We start from the raw sequence: 19,269 nt of genomic DNA, 5'->3' as shown, positions 1-19,269 counted from the left end.
ATGAGAATGTATAAGCAGAATTCCACAGTACTTGCTGAATCTGATAAGTTCCAATCACTTGTCTTTAGTCCAAAGAGAAAGGCAGCCAGTAGTTTAAGTGTCGTGTGTGTAATCAGATTATGTTTTATTTTATAAAATTCATGTAGTCACAGACTAAAACTAGATTCATAGCACCTGCTCTCTAATTTTTTTTAAAGATTTTATTTATCTGAGAGGTAGAGTTACAGACTGAGAGGAGAGAGAGACAGAAAGGTCTTCCAACCATTGGTTCACCCATCAAATGGCCGCAACGGCCAGAGCTGTGCTGATCCGAAGCCAGGAGCCAGGTGCTTCCTCCTGGTCTCCCATGCAGGTGCAGGGACCCAAGCACTTGGGCCATCCTCCACTGCCCTCCCAGACCACAGCAGAGAGTTGGACTGGAAGAGGAGCAGCCGGGACTAGAACCTGGCACGCATATGGGATGCCAGCGCTGCAGGCCGAGGATTAACCTACTGAGCCACGGCACCAGCCCCTCTAATTTCTTAAATTTCTAAACTTCCGGGAGTGAAGTGTGTCCGTGAGTGTTTTGTTGGGGTGTAAGCAGTTTCTTGGTAGAGTACAGTAGTTTGGGTAACTGCTAACTGTAGTGCCTGTCAAAGGGGCAGCTCTAGGTGGCCGTGTTCCCAGGAGACGACCCTGCCGCAGCCACGGCTGACTGTGGTCAGGGCAGATGTTTGTCCAAAGGCCAGCCATCTTTTACTTCTTTCATACTCTCTCATCTTTCGTATTCACTCAGTCTCGTGTCCTGGTGATCCCACCTTCTCTGAAACTCCCTTTCCCATCATTGACATACTGGTTTATGCTCTTAGTACTTCTTGCTTCCAGAAATCTCCCAGCTGGTCTCCGACTTAATTCTCTGAAAGTACTCCCACGGAGAATCTCAGACTGCTCTCGCCTTTTGAATGTAGGGCAGGAGACCGTCTTCTAGTCTCTTCCATCAGTCTTCTAGATGTATGTGTTCTGCCCAGCAAAATGCAGGACTTGCCAGCCCTCAGAATGAGTCCTCGCGTTTCCTTTTCCTGGCTTCTGTTCTGAACTCCTGTGCTCCTCTCTGCCCTCCACACTGCCCACCATTTGGCTCACTCCCCAGGCATTTTCCAAAATGGCGACCATGAATGCCCAGGGGATGGACGGGGCGGGGGGGGGGGGTGGCGTTGTGAAGACAGGAACTAGCATCATGATCCATAGCAGCAATCTTGCTTTTTCTTCTACTCTGATCATGGCATCCTCATTGGTGCTTTACTGAAATTTAAGCCAAATCCATCTTTCTAGAACTCCAGGATCCAAACTAAATAGTTCTGTTTTATACTTCTTTGTTTCTGAATAGTACATCATATATTTTTTCACACCTGGATTTCTTTGGAGTCAAAGCTTTATTAGACACCCCAGAGATATATGGAGGGCTCTAAAGGACACAGAAAACAGTATTGATGTGTCTGCATGCCTGTTGCCAAACCTGTCTTACACCGCAGCTGTCCGCTGATTGAGGTTCTTACAGAACGTTCCAGATAAGGCCGCATGTAGATTCTAAATAGACTGTAAGTAAACAAATTGTGAATGACTGTGGAAATTCATTCACAAAGATGCTGCAGAGACAGCAATAGGACCGAACATCGTGCAAGTCATAACGAACAGATCCGAAGGCCATCTGTTATATCAGAACGGTTTTCAGATCCGGCAGTGGGTGAAAGGAAACACCCCGGAACTGACTTAGAATATGGAGCAAGGTCATGTGTCTGGAAGGTTAACCAATTCTAATACTGTTGAACATGTTTTTCTTTGTTGCAAACAATGCCGTTTTTTAAGCAAACTAATGAATGCATAGCCTGACAAACAAACCCAACAAAAGAGGCACTTAGAGGCAGTGTTCATTGAATCCTAGGATTTTAAAAGAAAAAAATCGATTAGGTCATTTGGGGCTTTTATTTCTTCCAAAGAAGGATTGTTCTTTTGAGTTTATTTTTCTAGCATCAGTTCCATTCTATCTAGATATTCCAAGAAATAGAGCTTCTAAGTTCCCTGTGAACAATTCTGCCCCCAAGCTCTGCAGAAGGAAGGGCTCCTGAAAATTAACTTATTTCCCTTTTATTTTGCTTATAACATAAACCATTATGCTTGATTAGGCTGATAGTTTGAGTTTTTATGTATATTTAGAAATACACACACACACACACACACACAAACAATGGGCATTTGGCAGCAGTCTTAACATTGCTAAGAACACCTCATCCCACATGTGAGTGCCTAGGTTCAAGTCCCAACTCTGCTTCCAATTTCAGCTTCCTGCTATTGCGCACTCTGCAAGGCAGCAGGTGGCGGCTCAAGGACTTTGGTTTCTGCCACCCACAGGGAGACACAGATTGCGTTCTGTTCTCCTGACTTTGGCCTGGCCCAGCTCCTTTCGCTGAGGAGTGAACCAGTGCATGGGAGACCTCTGCTCATCACACTGTTGCTCTCTGTGCCTTTCAAATACATAAAAATAAACAAGCAAGACTTTTTTTAAAAATAACATTATGTGTGCTTTTATTCCTTGGTTCTAAAGTACGAAGCTGTCCACCAAAGTGCATTTTTAAATTCAGTGGCTTTGGGACCAATGTTTTATTAATGATGTTAGTGGTTCAGTGAATATGTGAATAGAAGATGTCCAGAGGGTTTATGCCCCTTAATAATTTACTGCAAGCCTTTCACACTACCGATGTGTCTGCTGGTGAGCTGGCACCTTATCTCCCCTTCCATTTTCCTTCAGATTTATTTATTTGTTTTGAAAATCAGAGTTACAGAAAAAGAGGGAGACAGAGAGAGAGAAATCTTCCACGCTCTGGCTCACTCCCCAGAGGGCTCCATGCTCCTGGCTTTGGCCTGGGCTAGCTCTGGCCATTGCTGCCATTTGGAGAGTGAACCAGTCGATGAAAGTGTGTGCTCGCTCGCTCTCTCTCTCTAACTCTGCCTTTAAAATAAATTAATTAAAAAATCAAGGATATATTTCTGTATAAAATTTCCAACTTTTTGTACCTAATTATAACTCACTGAAAGCATCTATTAATAAGCAAGGTAAATGTAATTTGTACACCAGACAGTATAGTAACTATAAAGATTATATAGCTGGGGGCCGGCGCTGTGGGCAGTGGGCTAAACCTCCGCTTGTGACGCCAGCTTCCCACATGGGCGCTGGTTCGCGTCCCGGCTGGCTGCTCCTCTTCGATCCAGCCCGCCCATGAATAAACTGTGTCTGATCCTCCACGCAGTCCTGGTGCCCTCCTCAGCCCAGATTCCCGTAGCATCTTTGTGCACTGGCCGGAACCGGCTGTGCCGTCCACCCAGGCTGTCTTTGAGCCTCTGTTTGCTGGGCCATGGGCCGCAAGGTGTGTTTCCTGCCCCCGCTCCGTTCTCCCCATCCTCACTCCTCGAGTCCGACTCCTCACAGCCGACTGAGCGACGCGAGCGGGCCGGTCCTCCTGGACTTCTGCACATAGACGCCCCGCGGCGCCCGGAGTCTGCTCTGTCAAGTCTTGCAGTTACCTCCATCAGGGGACAGCGTGTGTGGCGTGAACGCGTTGGCGGCTCCACGGCCTTGCGGCCACGGAGTCTGAATGAGCACCAACCTGCGGGTCTGTGAGGACCTCCAAAAGGTGTCCAATTCCCCGCGAGGGCAGCAGGTGAAATGACTGCTGTCCGGATCAGTGCCTGTTCTGTGCGATCGCTAACAGCGGTGGCACACTATGGGGGAGGGGGTCCCGGGGGGGGTCCCCTTCAAAACCCGCTGTCCTAAACGGCATGATCAAAACCTTTCAAACGGGTTGTTCAGATTATGGTGTTCGAATGGCTCCGAAAAAGCGGACAGCCCTCTGTGAATCAGAATGGCCGACTTTGGGTACAGAATGGCCACCAGAGGGCACTCGAGATCTGACCAAGATAATGGCGGTGCACCTGCTGGTAACTGTGGAGTACCGCCGTCCAAACCAGTGCACCGGGAAACAGACTCCTGGCTGCAAAGTGCATTAATTCAGCCCCCTTGGATACGTTCTATGCTGGCAGGCAGAGACTGAGTACAATCCTTGTGGCCAGGACTCAGTCCCAGTTGAGAGACCCAGGAACCTCTAAGACTCCCACAGACAGCCTTCCGCCGAGCCTCCAAGGCAATCTAGAAGAGCCCCCACTGCCACCTCCTCCGTACAGCCCTCCCCTGAGGCCAGGGGCCCCTCCTCTACCAGAGCCCACCACCATCTGTTTCAGCTCTGCCACAATCCAAGGACCGTGAACAGGTAGTGAGATGTCTCCACTCAGCTCAGAGCCAGCAACTACGGGGAGTGGGGCCGCCTGTGGCCAGTTAAATGCCGAGACTTGGGCCAGGGCCCCCCAGCCTGAAGAAAACCTCTGCTAGGACCCAGAAGGAAGGGTGAGCCAGCCTAGAGGGATACCAGCAGGCTCTGTTGAAAGGACTAAGAGCAGGCGCAAAGAAGCCACTGAACATGTCCAAAACTGCTGTGGCCCCCCAGCAGCCAGACGGAAGCTGCTCTGAGTTCTATGAGAGGTTGTGCTCCCCCTTGGAAATCAACAGATGGTGAACGCTGCCGTTGTAGGCCAAGCATGGGGTGATTCCCCAAAAACCTCCACGAGCTTGATGGGTTTGCTGCGATGAACAGTCCCCAGCTGTTAGAAATAGCCAACAAAGTTTTTGTGAACCAAGAACAGATGGCAAAGAGAGAGGCCAACAGGAGGAGGAAACAAAGGTGGCTCTCTGCGGACAGGTGGCCCCAGAACCCAGGCTCGAGCAACTAAGGGCAAGGGCCAGACCCCGCCTCCCCCTACAGAAAGATCAGTGTGCCAACTGCAAGGAAATCACACATTGGGAAAATGACTGTCCCAAGAAACTCAAAGGAAAAAGGCCCACAAACCAGGTCCGTGTTCCACACCAGGCAGAGCCTCTCACTGCCAATTCCCTGGGGTTGACTCAGACCAAGACAGACACGGCTTGGTAAGTCCCAGCCTCCACAAGCCCATGGTTAAAATGGACGTCAGAGGCCAAGCAAGAGACTTTATGGTGGACACTGGCGCTACATACCCAGGGGTCACCGACCAGCAGGTGCCATGTTTGGAAAGAAGGCCACAGTTACAGGGGCTGTCGGGCCTTCCTCCAAGCACCCTTCCTGTGCCCCGCAAACCTGCCCAGTGGGAGGACATTGAGTGAGACCTGAGTTCCTCTTCATGCCAGAGTGCCTGGCACCTCTTCTGGGATGGCACCTGCTGCCCCCGCTGGGGCCCAAATTACTGTCTCGTTTGATGGCCGTGCTCCTCTGCACCTGGTGAGGCCCTTAGAGGATGCTTCACAGATCCTGGCTGTCAGGATTCCCACAGAAGAAGAATGGAGACCTCACTCTCATCTGTCACCAACATGGACCCCGCCCTGGAAATATGGAAGTCCCACTTCCTTGGAGTTGGGGCTGAAGGAAACTCCTCCAGACTGGCTGCCACCCACCCGCCCAGCTATTGCCAGGGGCCCACCCTCCGAGGGGCTGACAGTGTCCCTTGTCCCCGGAGGGCAAGGCTGGCACCCAGGCCCATCTCCAGAGACTGTCAGAGTTTGGATGGTCAGGAAGTGCCAGTATTCAAGAGGGGAGCGGAAGTACCACTAGGTCTGTTCCGAAGGGCTGGGTGTCGGGGAGTCCTCCAGAAGGCCCAGGCTTGTCTAGAGGAAGTCAGATCCTTGGGGTTTCAGATTTCACAAGGACGGTGGGCCTTGGGGCCTGAGCAGAAACAGGCAGTCTGGGACTCCCAGGTCCACAAACCCAGAGGCAGGCCTGAGAGTCCCTGGGGGCAGCCGGCTCCTGTTGCTTCCGGATCCCCAGTTGCTCAGTGATAGTCAGACCCCTCTGCAACCACACAGAGGGGAATAGATAAAGCACCTGAACAGGGACAACAGCAACAAAAGGCCTTTCTCACTCTTCAAAAGGTTCTGCTGGAGGCCCCTGCCTTAGGACTCCCTGATGTGACCTACAGATTCATTTTGTTCAATGAGAAAAAGGGAATGGCCCTGGGAGTCCTAGCCCAACACATAGGACCCTGGCAGCAAGCCATGGCCTGTTTGTCCAAGCAATGGCAGCTGGATGGCCACCTTGCCTATGAGCCCTAGCCGCTACCACTCTTCTAGCTGAGGGGGGCAAACTGATTATGGGACAAAGCCTAAATATTAAAGTCCCACTTGCAGTCATGGGCATCACCCAGGGCACCACGGGCTCACCAACCCACAAATGAGCCACTACCACGGGCTCCTCTGTGAAAACCCCTAAGTACGTCTGGAAACTGTCAAAACGCTGACCACAGCCACCTTTCTTCCCGCTGAGTCAGGGCCTCTAGACCATGACTGCATTGAGATGACCGATGGGGTTTACTCGAGCCCTCAGCTCTCAGAGACCAACCTTGGCCTTTTGCAGATCATACCGTCTGCCCTGACGGAAGCAGCTTCCTGTTGGATGGAAAGTGTCTGGCAGGATAAGTGGCTGACGTGGAAGCAAACAGTAGAGTCAGGGCCCTTCTGATGGGTTAGGCTGCCCAACGGGCAGAACTGCTAGCCCTAATCAGAGCCCTGGAGTTCAGCAAGGGACAAAAAACGAACATCTCCCCAGAACTGAGCTATGCCTTAGCCACCCTCCATAAGCACAGGGCCCTCTACAGGGAGAGAGGACTCCTCACTGCAGGGGGCAAGGCCATTAAGGACCACAGTGAGGTCCTGCGTCTCCTGGGAGTGGTCTGGGATCCTGCAGGTGTTGCTGTTACCCACTGCTGAGGACATAAAAGGGAGAAGATCCCATAATCAAGTAAACTAGCGGGCAGACACAGAGGCACAACAGCCAGCCATGCCAATGACTCTTGGGCTCCTCCTGGCAAGATTTTAAAGATCTTGGCTCTGCCTGAGCACCCAAATTATGCCCCAGAGGAAGAGAACTGGGCAAGAGGAGAAAAGGGTACCAAGAGTCTAGACGGATGGTAACTTTTACCCAACAGATGCCCTGTTGTCTCAGACTACCTGGCCTGTGCCCTGGTTTGTCAACTTCATGAAAACACCCACATGGGAAGAACAGATGGGGCGGGTACTGGGTTGCTTAAAGGCATAGGAAGTCTCTCTAACACCCAGTGGTGCACTCACTGGTGTAACTGGGCTATAGTAATGGCCAGGAGCTGTAGCTGGGCGTGGATTTCTAAACTTCCCATTTCTCTCCTATCTTCGGGAACCTTTGTAAGGAGAGGGATTCCTACCAAACAGAGTGTCATAAGGTGAGAGTTTGATTCCTGCTCGGGGTTAGCATCCCACTCAGACGAGAACTGTAGGTAGCACTGAAGTCCAGGGTAATTGAGCCTCCTGATAAAACTTATTTAGGGCTTATTTTAGGGTCTAGTTCATGTGCTCAACTTTCCTTGAACTCTGGGGCGATAGCCTTCATTTGAGAGTGGTAGGTCCAGGTGTCTATATCTTCAGCCTTTAAGGTTGTAGGAATGGTAAGAAGCAGAGTAGGGTCCCTTCCATGTGGGATCCAGGCCAAGAGAGTATATGGGTAAAAGACTGGCATAAAGTACACCCTGCCTGACATGGTGACTGGAGATCCTGAAACCCCAGAGTCACCCTCTAAGCCCAGTGCCCTGCTCTGACCACACCGGAGGCAGGTCAACCTAAGCATGGTAGCTTTATAAGGAGGGACAGACATATGTGTGCCTTGTCGTCATGGGATGCTTTGAGCTACCTTGAGACTCTGCCAGCAAAAGCACCATCACCAGAAATGGAAGCCAGGGGGCCTGCCCCATCTTGCACTGTGAACCTCCAGAATCATTAGTCAAAACAAACCTCTCTTTCCTTTATAACTTGCCTCAGGTATTTCACTGTAGTAATGAGAAGCAAATTAATACAACCTCCTTCACTGATTTTCTAATTTAAAAAAATTTACTTATTTTTATTTGAAAGGCACAGGGACACAGAGAATCGTATATGACAGTGGTCCCTTAGGGTTATAATGGAGCTGAAAAATTTCTGTCCCTTTGCAACATCATAGTGGTCATACCATTGTAGTATGCACATTATTCATGTATTTGTGGTGATGCTGGTACAAACACACCTACTGTGCCGCCAGCCTTGTAAAAGTATACATATACACTTAATGTTCAGAACATGAAACTTGACAATAAACAACCAACTATGTTATTGGTCTATGTATAGACTGTACTTTAAAAAATTATTTATTTGAGAGAGAGAGAATCCCCTCTGCTGGTTCACTTACCAAATGCCTGCAATGGATGGAGCTGGCCCAAGAAACAGGCACTCACCCCAGGTCTCCCACATGGGTAGCAGGAACCCAATCATTTGAGCTGTCACCTGCTGCTGTCCAGGATCTGTGTTAGAAGGAAGCTGGGATCAGGATCTGGAGGCAGGAACTGAACCTAAGTACTCCAGTGCAGGACACCAACTAGGCCAAATGTCCACCCCTGTATCATACTTACCTTGTTTAAAGATTTATTTATTGGTTGATCTGTTTTATTAGAAAAGCCAAACAACACCGACAGAGACAGAGACAGAGGGAGGAAGAGACAACTCCATCCACTGGTTAATTCCTCAAATCTCCACAATGACCAGGACTGGGCCAGGCCAAAGCCAGGAGCCATAAAATCCATCCTGGCTTCCCACATGGTTGGTAAGGGCCCAAACACTCAGGCCATCTTCAGTTGCCTTCCCAGGCCCATTAGCAAGAAAATGGATCAGAAGTGAAGTAGCTGGGACTGGAACCAACACTTACATGAGGTCCCAGCACTGATGTTGTAGGGGCAGCTTAACCTGCTGCGCCACAACACCCACTCCTATAGTATGCTATTATTATTTTAGAGTGTATTCCTACTTATAAAAAACTCAGGGGACTACAGGTGGGCGGGGTTTGACCTAGCCATTAAGCTGCCCGGGAACATGTGCACATCCCATATCCGAGTGTCTGCGCCTGAGTCAGAGCTCTGTTCCTGGTTCCAGCTCCTTGGTCATGCACACCCTGGGAGACAGCTCACATAGCTGGGTCCCTGCCACCCACAGAGCAGACCTGGAGGGAGTTCCCAGGCTTCAGTTTCAGTCAGCGCAGCCCCAGCCATGTGGGCATTTGGGGAGTGAACCGGGGACGGGAGTTCTGTCTGTTTCTCTCTCTCCGTCTCTCTGTCTCCCAGATACGGGAATCAGTAGAGATGTCTGTTTGTTAAAGTGTGTGACGCTAGCGGTAGCCTTGCGTATCTCGGGGAGAGGGCGATGCGCATCTTGCAGTTCAGCGTAAGGACGCTCTGACGTCTACGCGACAGCAAAGCTAACGACGCACTGCATGTCTGTGCACAAACCTCTCCTGCGCAACACGTGGCTGCACTTGGAAATGAATCAGTCTGATCATCTGCAGATAGGAGAGAAGGATGTTTGAAAGTGGGTTGTTGGCCGGTGCCGCGGCTCACTAGGCTAATCCTCCGCCTTGTGGCGCCAGCACACCGGGTTCTAGTCCCGGTCGGGGCACCGGATTCTGTCCAGGTTGCCCCTCTTCCAGGCCAGCTCTCTGCTGTGGCCAGGGAGTGCAGGGGAGGATGGCCCAAGTCCTTGGGCCCTGCACCCCATGGGAGACCAGGAGAAGCACCTGGCTCCTGCCTTCGGATCATCGCGGTGTGCCGGCCGCAGCGCGCCGGCGGGGGTGGCCATTGGAGGGTGAACCAACGGCAAAGGAAGACCTTTCTCTCTGTCTCTCTCTCTCACTGACCACTCTGCCTGTCAAAAAAAAAAAAAAGTGGGCTGCAAGTGACAGAAACATCCGGCTCTTTCTCTTTGCACTCCCTAGAGTGAGTGTCATTCAATAAATAGCGCCACACATTTTCATCAGAAATCTCTATCTACTCGTCAACTTCCGCAGTGCCCAGGGCCTCTGTTCTGAGACTTCCCTGAGACTCTCTGTGGGAAACTGGCTCCCCGGCAGGATTTTCTTCTTTGGGCAAAATCGTTTTCCATTTCTCGAGGCCTAGGGAGGAGGTTGCTTTGCCACTGTGAGCTCTCAAGCTTCCAAAACACGTTAATGACCTTCACTGTTGCTGTACTGTGTCCTGTTCTTTTCTCTAGGGGCTAACTTAAGGAAAACGCGTTGTTTCAGCCAGTTTCTAAAAAGACGAGGGAGAAGACACATGTGTTCACCCTCCATGACGTCACTGGCAGACTTTTAAAGATCTATAATAACCTGCTGCTTAGTCTGTCTCTCTAAATCTCTTCAAACTCCCTTGTTTCTCTACCATCACTGGACTTTTGGTCATTTCATTATCATCAAAGACATGACATGTAACTCAAAGCAAACAACTGCTTCTGATACAAAAAAATTTTTTTAAAGATTTATTTATGTATTTGAAAGGCAGAGTTGCAAAGACAGGGAGAGACAGAGAAAGATCGTCCATCCACTAATCCACTCCCCATATGGCCACAACCACCATGGCTGGGGCGCAGCCTAAACCAGGAGCCAGGATGTCCCAGGGTCTCCCAGGTAGGTGGCAGGGGCACAAGCCATCTGGCCATTTTCTGCTACTTTCCCTTTCCAATCAGCAGACAGCTGGATCAGAAGTGGAGCAACTGGGACTCGAACTGTTGCTCATTTGGGATGCTGCAACGTACCACACCAGCCCACAGATAACAATTTTAATAAAGGAGAAACAATTATTTAGAGTTGACGTAGGGTTTGGAGACGGTAGTTTTTAATTATTCTGACCCACATTTTACAGGGTCACTTCTCCACAAGGAAAAAAAACTCAGGGGTACATAGATTTGGAAGATTTATTTTAAAGAATTGGCTCACGGGATTGTGGAGACCGGAAGTGAAATCCACAGGGCAGGCTGGCAGCCTGGACGCTCTGATTAGTGGTGAGAGTGTAGTCCCGAGTATGAAATACACACGGAAAGCCAAGTAGAATTTCTATGTTGTGGTTTGGAGACCAAATTACTTTTCTTCTAGAAAGCTCAAAACGCTCTTTTTCACACAACGTCTTCAACTGCTTAGGTGATGCCCACCCACAGAATGGGGGGTCATCTGTTGATTTAAATAACCTCACCGAAAAACACTTTGACAGCAACATCTAGACTTGTGTTTTACTAAGCAACAAGGCACCATGGTCCCCCATGGCAACCCAGAAACGAACGATCACCCCGGCTGCAGAGATGAAAGATATTGCAAAGAAACATCCCATCTGTCCGTAATTTAGATCCACTAATGGTCAACATTTCTCGTAAGTGCTGAGTCACATGAAAATAACTGTGGTTCTGACAATGGTTTTCATCCAAGTATGTCATAGCCCAAGAAGAGGGACATTGTCCCACACTGCACACCTAAGAAAAGTAATATTAACTCAGTAAGATCACCTCATATAGTTTCTTTTTTTAAAAAGATTTATTTATTTGAGAGGTAGAGTTCAGACAGTCAGAGGGAGAGGCAGAGAGAGAGGGGGGTGGAGAGAGGGAGAGAGGTCTTTATCCACTGGTTCACTCCCCAAATGGCTGCAACAGCCAGAGTTGAGCCGATCCAAAGCCAAGAGCCAGGAGCTTCCCCCAGCTCTCCCATATGGCCCAAGGACTTGGGCCATCTTCTGCTGCTTTCCCAGGCTACAGCAGAGAGCTGGATCAGAAGAGAAGCAGTTGGGACTAGAACTGGTGCCCATATGGGATGCTGGCACCACAGGTGGAGGATTAACCCACTGTGCCACAGTGGTGGCCCCTCATATAGTTTCTATATAAATTTTCCCTAGTTTGCCTCAAAATATCTTTTTTTAAACATCTTTTATAATCTTGTATTCATTTTATTTTGCTTATATGTTTGTTGTATTTCTTTTTTAGATTTATTTTTTTATGTATTTGAAAGGCAGAGCAACAGAGAAAGAGAGGGAGAAACAGAAAGAAAAAGAGTGGGGACAGGTGCTGTGGCATAGTAGGTAGACATCTGCTTGAGGCACCAGCATCCCATATGGGAGCTGGTTAGAGTCCCAGCTGCTCCACTTCCAATCCAGCTTCCTGCAGATGGCCTGGGAAAGCAGTAGAAGATGGCCCAAGTCCTTGGGCCCCTGCACCCACACGGGTGAACTGGAAGAAGCTCCTGGCTTCGGATCAGCCTAGCTCCAGTCATTGTGGCCATTTGGGGAGTGAATCAGTGTCTCTCCCTCTCTTTGTCTGTAACTCTGCCTCTCAAGTAAATACATAAACCTTTACAGACAGACAGAGAGGCAGAAAGAGAGAAAAATCTTCCATCCACTGGTTCATTCCCCAAATGGCCACAGCACCTGGGACTGGGCCAGGCTGAAGCCAAAAGCCAGGAATTCCGTCTGTGTCTCCCATGTAAGTGGTAGGGGCCTAAGTACTTGGGCCATTTCCATTGCTCTCCCATGTGCATTAGCAGGGAGCTGGATTGGAAGCAGAAGAGGTGGATCTGAAATGCTAGGGTTGTAAGCAGCAGCCTAAGCCATTGTGCCACAATGCTGTCTCTGGATATATTTCTTTTAATGTAAAACAATACCTATATTTTTTGCAGGCATTATTTTTAGAACATCTGCTTAGAAGATTTCAGGCCTGTTGTCTTGTAGAGTATCTCACAATCTGGATTTGTCTAAATCTTTTAAGATTTATCTTTATTTATTTGAAAGGTAGAGTTACACAGAGAGATGGAGAGACAGAGGGAGAGGTTTTCCATCTACTTGTTCACTCTCCAAATGGCCACAGTGGCTGGGGCTGGGCCAAAGCTTCCAGGAGCTAGCAGCTCCTTCCAGGTCTCCTATTTGGGTGTAGGGTTCAAAACTTGGGCCATCCTCTGATGCTTTCCCATATACGTTAGCAGGGAGCTGGATTGGAAGTGGAGCAGCTGGGACACAAACCAGCACCCATATGGGATGCCAGCACTGCAGGTGGTGGCTTAATTTACTATGCGACAGCACTGGCCCCCCATCTAATTTTTTTTAAATTAGGTTCAGGTTAAACCTCTTGACAAGAATACTGCTGTGATGGGGAGGGCATTGCCATAGCAGGCAAGAACCTGCTTGGACTCTCAGATCCTGTATCAGAGATCACGGTTCAAGTCTTGGTATTGCTTCTGATAGTAGCTTCCTGCTAATGCATACCCTGGGAAGCAGCAGCATATGGCTGAAGTACTTCAGTCCCTGCCACCCACGCGGGACACCCGTGTGGGACACCCATGTGGGACACTCACGTGGGACACCCAGATTGAGGTCTGAGCTCCTAGCAAAGAGACAGAGTGAGAGAGACAGGAACAGACACATTCTGCAAGATGTTCCAGTTGCTAGTTTATTATTCTCAAAACATGTGCAGTGGCCAGGGTTGGGCCAGGCTGAAGCCAGGAGCCCAGAACTCCATCCGGGTCTCCCACATGGGGGTCAGGGGCCCAAATACTTGAGCCTTCACTTGATTCCTCCCAGGAATACAGGAGCAGGAAGCTTGAGTAAGAGCAGAACTGGAACCGGGACACAGACACTCCAGTGGGGGATGTGGGTATCCCAGGTAGTATTTAAATTGTTGCACCAAACATCTACCCCGTATTTTTTTTTGCCTCATAAATAATGAAAAAAAAAATGGTGATTTGCATTTCTTTTCCTTTTCTTTTCTGATGCTTTCCTTTGTTACAGCCCCAGAAATACACTTCCTCTGCAATTGTATTTCTTTCAAATTTTGCCCTCTGGCTGTTCTGAGATGGGGAGAACGCTGCTGAATGTCTCATTAAGTAATGCAGAGAGCTTGCACAGTATGAGGTATTTCTAATGTTCCAGACAGCGCAGCCCTGGGACTGTGTGCTGGCCGGCACGTAGCATGCCTCAACGCCACAAGCATCACCCTGTGTGAAAGCTGGCTTTCAAGACAACTATAAATCACACTGGCCAAGGGCAGAACTCAAGGCTAACACAGGCTTTCCACTGTGGCTCCAGATTTAGGCAGCCTCTTACTCAGTCATCCGTCCTCGGCAACTATCCATTAGTGGTCCCTTAATGTTTACATATTAAAACATGGTGGTGTCGGGGGCGGCTGGAATGGAGATTTGGAAATGAAAATCGGTCTCTCTGCTGTACCACCTACTGCTCAGTGTTCAGCTCTGGAGGAGGCAGCATGTCGGCCATGCACTGTCTGCTCTCCCCTCCCTGGGTCAGGCTGCACGACACTGGAATATACTCCCCACAGGGCTGCTGTCTTTCTGCTCCTCCTGCTAAAACCCATTCTGCACACTGCTGGGACGGGGATACCCCAAGTGACCTCTTGAATCACATGCCCTGGCAAAGGTTTCCACTGCCCATTAAATAAGTTGTGGGCACACAAGCTCCTTAATGGTGCTCTAACTACCTTCTGAAATTGAATAATAAATTGAAATTTGTTTTCCTCATCTTCTATTCCCCGCAACTCCCTACATCTAGGCACTGCCTAGCTTTCACTGCTTCCTCATTGACAGAGCTGTCTGGTGATGATGAATTGAAACTTAGATCTGGCATAGGATATTTTATTGATCATATCTAATAAATAACCAAGGAGGGCATTTCTTTGGTGGTGTAGTTGCACGCACTGCGGCATGAGACATGTAGAAACATTCTGACAGAAACACACACACTGCTCATACCTGTAAACTGTTTTTCCAGTGGGCATTATGGTGCAATGGGTTAAGATGCTGCTGCTTCAGATGCCGGCATTCCATCTCAGATGGCCCAGTTGAATCCTGGCTCCTCCACTTTTAATTCAGTTTCTTGCTCATGCACCTGGTCAAGAAGTGGAACATAGCTCAAGTGTGTGCATTCCTGTCACGCACATGTGGAGTTCCTGGCTACTGGCTTTAGCACGCCCCGTCCCAGCTGTTGCGGGCATTTGAGGAAGGGAACCAGCAGGTGGATTCTCTCTCTCTCCCTCTTTCTTTACCACTCTGCCTTTCAAACAGATACATTTAAACTTAAAAAAAAAATCCTTTTTCTGTGGCACAAGATAGACTGGTAGACAGAAGGGTGTTCCTTACTTCTGACCATATATTATTGTTTTAAATGAAGAACTTTCAAAAAAAAAAACTTTACTTATGCATTTGAAAGGCATAGGGAGAGACAGAGAGAGAAAGTGCATGTCCACTCACTGGATCACTCCTCAAACGCCCACACAAGCTGGGCCTAAAACCAAGAGTCTAGAACTCAATTCAGGTTGCCCAGGTAGGTGGCCAGAACTTAAGTTCTCTTTTCTTTTTTTTACAAAGATTTAGTCATTTATTTGAAAGGCAGAGTTGCAGAGAGCAGAGGCAGAGAGAGGGGTTTTCCATCATCTGGTTCACTCCCCAGGTGGCCACAACAGCTGGAGTTGAGCTGATCTGAAGCCAGGAGCCAGGAGCTTCCTCTAGGTCTCCCACGTGGGTGCAGGGGTCCAAGGACTTGGGCCATCTTCTACTGCTTTCCCAGGCCACAGCAGAGAACTGGATTGGAAGTGGAGCAGCTGGGTCTTGAACTGGAGCCCATATGGGATGTCGGCCAGTGGCTTTATTTGCTACGCCACAATGCCGGCCCCTCAGTGATTTTGAAGTACAGGTTTTTGCTAACTGTAGTCACCCCACTGTGCAATAGATAAGTGCAGTGCTCATGTCTGACTATAACATTTTGTCCATGGCCAACCTGTTCCCTTCACCCACCATAAAGTTTTAAAAGTACAGAAATAGGTTAACTTGATTTTGTATTTTTTTTTTTTTTTGAAGAAGTGTTTTAACCTACTGGAGGACTAAGTGTGAACACTTAAAAAACCTCAGTGAAAAATTTAGTAGGAGGTGGAAGTGCTGCCCACGTGGAGCAGTCCATGTGCCAAGGGGCTTCGTGGAGCATCCAAGGTCAAGCGTCACTCCCCTGCGGTGCAGCAGGGCTCTCATTAAGCTGCACCGCAGGGGTCAGTTTATAGAGAGGCAACATTATAAATAATTCAGGTTCCCCAGACGCCAAATTATGTCAAAAAACCTTCAGACTCAATATATATCTTCAAGTAACAATGGCAACTTTCACAGATTGAGATCTTATTGCACAATCATTTTTTGAAAGATACATTTATTTATTTGAAAGGCAGAGTTACAAAGAGACAGAGGCAGAGAGAGAGAGAGAGAGAGGGAGAGGGAGGCAGGGAGAGAGGAAGAGAGGGAGAGAGAGGGAAAGGGGAGGGGGAGAGGTCTCTCATCCGTAGTTTACTCCCCAAATGGCTGCAATGGCCAGAGCTGCTCTGATCCAAAGCCAGGAGCCAGGAGCTTCTTCCAGGTCTCCTACCCGGGAGTAGGGGCCCAAGCATTTGGGCCTCTATCTTCCACTGTTTTTCCAGGCTATAGCAGAGAGCTGGATTGGAAGTAGAGCAGCCAGGATTAGAACCAGTGCCCATATAGGATGCCGGCACAGCAGATGGTGGCTTTACCTGCTGCACCACAGCACCGGCCTCCTGCACAAGCATTTTTTAAAGCTTTATTGATTTATGTATTTGAAAGGAAGAGCAACAAAGAGAGGGAGAGATGAGACATCACTTACTGGGTCACTCCTACAAATGCCCCTAACAGCCAGGTTTGGGCCAGGGCAAAGCCAGGAGCTCGGAACTTCATCCAGGTTTCCCACATGGCTGATAGGGGCCCAAGTACTTGGGCCATCTTCCAATGCCTTCCCAGGTGCATATTGGCCGGAAGCTGGATAGGAAGCAGTGCAGCCGGGCCTCAAACTAGCATTTGATATGGGACACTGGTGTTGTACGCAGTGGCTTAACCCACGATGCCACATGCTGCCCCCAGCGCAGGTTGTAAATGATTCATAGCATATGAATTATAATAAGTATATTGTTTGCTCCTCACAGAAACCTTATTTTTTTTTTAAAGTATGAATTCATTTATTTGAGAATCAGAGAGGGCAATAGAGAGACAGCCGCCATCTACTGGCCCACTCCCAAACTGCCAGCAATGGCAGAGGTTAAGCCCGGATCCTAGAACCTGGGACCTCTCTCTGGTTCTCCCACTTGGGAAGCAGCAACTGATGCCTCCCAGGGCCTGCACTGACAGGAAGATGGAATTGGGAGCTGGACCCAGATTTTTTTTTATTTTATTTTTTTTTTTATTTTTGACAGGCAGAGTGGACAGTGAGAGAGAGACAGACAGAGAGAAAGGTCTTCCTTTGCCGTTGGTTCACCCTCCAATGGCCGCCACGGCCAGCACGCTGCAGCCGGCGCACCGCGCTGATCCGATGGCAGGAGCCAGGTGCTTCCTCCTGGTCTCCCATGGGGTGCAGGGCCCAAGGACTTGGGCCAGCCTCCACTGCACTCCTGGGCTACAGCAGAGAGCTGGCCTGGAAGAGGGGCAACCGGGACAGAACACGGTGCCCCGACCGGGACTAGAACCCGGTGTGCCAGCGCCACAAGGCAGAGGATTAGCCTAGTGAGCCGCGGCGCCGGCTGGACCCAGATATTAAACATGGGCACTCCCATGTGGAACACAAATGTCTTAGTGACTTAGCTGCTACGGCAAGCACCTGTCTTTCCCCCCACCCCCTAACTTCCACCAAATAAAAGCTGAGTTATTAATATCATTTCGCAGATGGAGAATATGAGGCACAGACAGGTAGGCAACTTGACCAGGTGTAGAAAGTAGCATTGCTTGAATGGAATCTGACTCACTCAGAGTCTATGTAGGCTTTAGCACTGCCTACTGGGCTCTTCCTATAGATCCATGTTGTAGTTTGACGACCCATCACCCCAAACTCAGGAGTTCTGTCCCCAAAGTCTTAATGTTGATGGTACTAAGGGGGAGGGTAGTTTAATCTAATTATGGATTTAGGGGCTTTGGGGTATGTGTGATTGGATGGGACCAAGTGATTACGGTGGAATCCCCATGATTAAATCCTGGAGTTTATGAGACCATGTAGACGTGGATGCATAGGTGCTTCCTCTCACCATGTGAACTCTTGGGCCACCTGGGATTCTGTCAGCAAGAACACCATCACCAGAGGCTGAACCAATGGGACCCACTCATCTTGAATGGCGAACCTCTAAGATAGTGAACCTGGGCCTCCTGGCTCAGTTAGTTAAGCCTCTGCCTACCACGCCAGCATCCCATACTGGAGTCCCAGGTCAAGTCCCAGCTGCTCCACTTCCAATCCAGCTCCCTGCTGATGCTCCTGGGAAAGCAGTGGACAATAGCCCAAGTGTTTCGGCCTTTGCCACCGACATGGGAGACCCAGATGGAGTTCCAGTTCCTGCCTTTGGCCTGGTCCAGACCCAGCCATTGCACCCATCTGGGGAGTGAACTAGAGGATAGGTATGGGATGCTGGCTAGCGCAGATGGTGACTTAACTCACTGTGCCATGGCACCAGCCCCACATCTTGATAAGTTTATGTTAGAATAACTGACGTGTTCTATTTAGTAGTTTGCAAAACATCCTTACTTACATATAGTTTTCCTTTTTACTTCTCTAAGTATGGCAGATGTGGTTCAGGTATATTCAAGTGAGAGTTAAAGACAGCAGAGGATTTGTCAAGGTTGATTGACCAGATAATCGTCTATCCAATAATGCAGCTAGAGTTTATGACCGAATCTTCTAGTGAAGCCCAAAAGAGTTCCAGGGACTTGTCACTATGAATCCAGAAAGGCTAGGAAGTAAAGGGAGAAAAATACTACATACATAGGTAGAGGCAGTGTGGTAAGTGCGCTCAACAGATCTGTGACACACAGCCCGAACAGAAAGCCACATTTAAAATCTATTTTTGTTTTTTGTCTACCACAATTGACTTCATATCGGTATCTATTCTTGGCCTTCTCTCTGTCCCAATTAAGATCTTGAAACTGCTGTAATTCTATCCTTTGGCAAACCTATGTTTAAGTCTTTCCCAAGCCTTGCCTTGCTAGAAACCTTCCGAGGTGGGGGACGTCTGGCCAAATCTCTGTTTCCAGCTCCCCTTTCTCTATTGCCTGAGTCCCAGTTTACAGAAGTAAAACTTTCCTTTCATTCACTCTCACTCATTTGGGAACCTTCAAACACTGCCAGAGAGATGGATCGTTTGTATTACTGAGTCGGTCAAATTTCTCATCAAGCCCCCAAAATCCACTGGCAGGGATAGTGTCCTTGTGTCGCTGATGCTTCTCTCCAGCTCATGGTGGAGCCTGGCCTGGGAAGCAGGTAGTTTGGGTGTCTGCTGCCATAGCATTAGAGACACCAGGCGGTGGCCATTTTGCT

The 19,269-nt window shown here is 49.0% G+C and overlaps 1 protein-coding gene across 2 annotated transcripts in view; it reads left to right on the top strand.

Annotated features, from left to right (window-relative positions):
• BCAT1 (branched chain amino acid transaminase 1) overlaps positions 1-19,269 on the top strand; it is a 130,837-nt gene that overhangs the window by 6,745 nt on the left and 104,823 nt on the right. The window lies entirely within an intron of this gene.

This window comes from Oryctolagus cuniculus, chromosome 9 (genome assembly GCF_051225735.1).
Source record: "Oryctolagus cuniculus isolate XC-2025 breed Fujian yellow rabbit chromosome 9, ASM5122573v1, whole genome shotgun sequence".
In the NCBI taxonomy this organism is placed as follows: Eukaryota; Metazoa; Chordata; class Mammalia; order Lagomorpha; family Leporidae; genus Oryctolagus; species Oryctolagus cuniculus.
The sequence above is the reverse complement of the archived record's forward strand: the minus strand, read 5'-3'. Positions and strand labels throughout refer to the sequence as shown.